The following is a 3,916-nucleotide window of genomic DNA, read 5'->3' on the forward strand; positions in this document are numbered from 1 at the left end:
CTTGATCTGGCTCTCCGCTGACGGCCGCTCCAGTTCCCTATTCCCGCAATCGCTCTCTGAACCTGCGTTCTAACCTAGCTATACACGAAGGATAGGAGGTTTTTCTCTCAATTTATCGCCAAAATGGCATGTTAGTAAAACAGATCTATAAGGTTTACTACTTCTCAAACTATAAAACATAGATTAATAATCAAATATCTGAGCCTTGAAATCTTTCATGACTTATGTAAACTCCCCCTTTCAAGGTTCTAATCGATCGCAGTCGCATCAACGATTATTCATTGTTTACGTCTGTGTCGTAAACCTGATCGACAATAACCTTTGGTGCTGTTAGAGCAGGGAAAGGGCGATTCTCGAGCTGAAAGGTAATGTCTCGATTCGTTTTGTTTTCATTTTTCTTCGCAATAATTATACATGTCCTTATGCTTAATTAGTGGACTGTTCATCTTTACGCCTATCTGATCCTTCAATTATTAACACACTTATAGACACGTTTATGGATTTCAACTGGATTTTCCTTTGATTGTTCTTTATAAATCACTTCATATTGAGCTTCTTATGCTAACTATACACACATTTTTGTAGTTCTTAATCATTGGTATATATCTAGATTCAGAATAAAAGAAACTGAGGAGACCACCACATATATTGTCATAATTCAGGTTTGGAACTAGATTGGTCAAAATCTGAAGAGCCAAAAGAGAAAGGTTAGGGCTGAATAATCATGTAGTTTCTGTTAGGTTTGACTTGTTTGTGCCTATTGATGATGAGGAGACTAACTTGTTTGTCATGGAAGGACTTTTTTTGGGATATTCTTGCATTTTCATAATTCTGAATTTTTGGTATGCTTAGTGATAAATTTTCATTTACAATGGATGTGAATGGACATTGAACACTTGATAGATTTTGTCCTGGCTGAATTGCACTTTAGTAAACGAGAGTGAAAGATTATGACTAGAGAAGTTAAGATAAAGAAGAGTAACTCCAAGTAAAAAGAAATCAATTTTATAGAAATTATTGTGTGATGAGAGGCAGCTTTAGAATGACTAACTCCATCTTATGAATAATTTCCATCTACTATCTCAATGTTTTGGAATGTGTGCAAGTCAGATATATAGCTATGTTAGGTGATGTGATATTATTTTTTATCAAGTCAGATGAAAAATTAAAGGCTCAATACTCCATGATCACTAAACTAATTAGAATCAAATAAAATACATTTTTATTTTATTTTCTTTTGATGGTTAATTCAATGGGTCAAATGGGAACTTGTATCTAATTATGAGGCATTAATCATGTTATTTAATGTAATTAGACTTTAGAGAAAGAAGAAGAAAAAAGAAAAGTCTTGGAATGTTCTCTAGCTAGCCTTCCACTCTACTCCTTATAATATGATTTGCCTTTACAATATGATATAATTACTTGATGTCCCTGCTTATACAGAATAATCTATTTACATCATTAATATATGCTTTTACATTACATTTTAGATATAATAGCCCAATCAATTTGAAAGATAATCTTATAAGAAAACTCAATACCCAATTAAACAGGAGAAGAAATTTCACTTATTTTTTATCAACCAATATGTAAAATGGAAAAACAATAAAATCAAGACTGTACATTAGTTTTAGATGATAATTTGCCTAAAATACATCTTTTGTGCATAAATTTTGTTTATATCGTGTAGTTTTATGGTATTTAAGTAGGACTATCCAGAAATTATGTTCATAAAATGGGTTAGGTTTTATTAAACTAAGAATGCCTTCTTTGAATCTGGTCTGTTTTTGTTTGTTTTTAGAATGTTTGTTTGTCTAATTGATTGAGAAAATTGAATATATATATATATATATAAAATATATATATATATATATATAATATACCAAAGTAGAGAAGAACCTCCCTAACATTAGGATGGAAAACATTCTATCATCCATTCTGACTGTCATCCATTATGATTATTTGTTGCGATTCAATATTTTCAACTCTTAAGCTTCTAAATAAAATTTTCAATAAAAATTATGAGTTCCTCATCTCGATCAAATGAATCTTTATTGAATTACACTACAAACTGGCCCATCATCTGAGAATGGGTTAATGTACCAACATGTTTTATGTTTTAATTACTCATGTTGTCACCTTTCTATAAAGGGGATCAATTAATCCTTAAAGACCAATTTTTTTCCATCTTTTATTATATTGTTTTTAATACTAGTTGCTTATTATATTGTTTTTAATACTAGTTGCAAGTTATTGGTATGTGTGGACACCTCAAGTTCTTGTTAGTTATTGAGGTCAACTTTTATGCATGACATCTTATCTATAATCTTGTTAATAAGATAAAATCACTAGTCCTTTATGAAAGTGTGCCTTGTTTTACAAATTTTGTTTTTCAAAATCTCTCAACCTTTGCAAGACTGATTTAATTAATTAGTAGAATCTCAATTATACATTATAAAATTGTTGGTTTGTCATTCATATGTGTTTTAATTATTTCTATTTTCTAATGTCTTAATAGTATTACAGGTATCCATCACCATTCTTGTCGCTGAATTTTTTTACACCATTCTCTCACTTCATCAATGCCACAAAGTGTATCGCCTCATGATAGAGGTCAGATTATTACAACATTGTATTTTTTATTATTTATATTACTATGAAATATTATTTTGATTATTTTAACTTGTTAACTATTTCATAGATGGGTTAATTTTGGATGATATTTAAGAAGACAATGAATAATTTCCATTGTTCAATGGATTAATAGGTATTTGTTTTTGTAATTTTTATTAGTTTAACATGTTATATAGATTTTAGTGATGTTTTCACTATTAGTTGATTACAATTATTTTTTCTTATTATTATAGGTACATTAAATTCATAAAGATAGAGATTTTAGAAAAAAAAATTGAAGACTTTTGTTTTTATAAGTTGTAGATTGTAATTTTTTTAACATTTGATATAAGAGCACAATTATAATAGGAATCTCAATTAACTTGAAATAAAAGGAACATGCATGATTGCTTTGGAAGGAACATGATTGCTTTGTTAGGAGTCAACAGACCGGGTATTGCTCTCTTTGCTCACTTTTCTCACATCTCTTTTCTCTCCGTTGACGTATTACATATTTAATATAGTTGATCTTTATGATTTAGAATCGATCAAGTAGAATGATCATGAATGTTGTATTGATATTAAGATTTGAGATAGTTTATGTATCATTAGTTGTAAAATGAATATTATATAGTTGATCTTTATTGTTCAAAATTGAACAAATAGAATGATCATTGAATGATATACTTGAATGATATACTGATATTAGTTAATAATATGATTTATGTATCAATATATTTAATAGGAATATTATATAGTTATATTTGTAGTTCTGAATTGATCAAATAACATATAATAGTCGTGTAAGATTTTTGTATAATTCTCTTTTGTTTTTGGTTTAGGTGGATAAAGTAGATCCAGTTTGTGTGCTTTAAGAAGAATTCATTTGAAGTGTGGAGTGGATGAATTTTCTCCTGGCTTGAAATTGGTCATTTTGTTAAGACTAAAGTAATTTCGTTTTTGTTTTTGTAGTAAAGAAATAGTTGTGACATAATTACTGTTCAATGATAAGTTAGGAAATTGTTTATTAAAACCTTGAAACTAAATATTTTATAATATTCTATGTTTGTTTATGTTTTAAGAATATTATTTAGTTTGCTTTAATATTTATAAATGACACTACAAACAGGTGAGGGTAAAAGTGGTCATCATATAATACTCTTTGGCGACGGTAAAAGTGGTCGTCATACAGTTCTTTATGGCGACAGTATGAGTGGTCGTCATAGAATACAACCAAGTAAAGTAGTTGTAGTCATTGATCAAATGGTAAAAATATCAAAACCGTTAGTAGAGAATATAGGAG

General features: G+C 28.8%; 1 long non-coding RNA gene across 3 annotated transcripts; it reads left to right on the forward strand.

Annotated features, from left to right (window-relative positions):
• Positions 1-242: 242 nt before the first annotated feature.
• Positions 243-3,686, forward strand: LOC124913436. 3 transcript variants are annotated; one of them, XR_007096715.1, is made up of 4 exons: positions 243-365; positions 2,527-2,613; positions 2,702-2,767; positions 3,456-3,686. It is a non-coding gene; the product is annotated as an uncharacterized LOC124913436 (long non-coding RNA). The 3 variants fall into 3 exon arrangements; XR_007096716.1 differs by lacking the exon at positions 3,456-3,686 and adding an exon at positions 2,868-3,003; XR_007096717.1 differs by lacking the exon at positions 2,702-2,767.
• The last annotated feature ends 230 nt before the right edge of the window (positions 3,687-3,916 follow it).

This window comes from Impatiens glandulifera, chromosome 8 (assembly GCF_907164915.1).
Source record: "Impatiens glandulifera chromosome 8, dImpGla2.1, whole genome shotgun sequence".
Taxonomy (NCBI): Eukaryota; Viridiplantae; Streptophyta; class Magnoliopsida; order Ericales; family Balsaminaceae; genus Impatiens; species Impatiens glandulifera.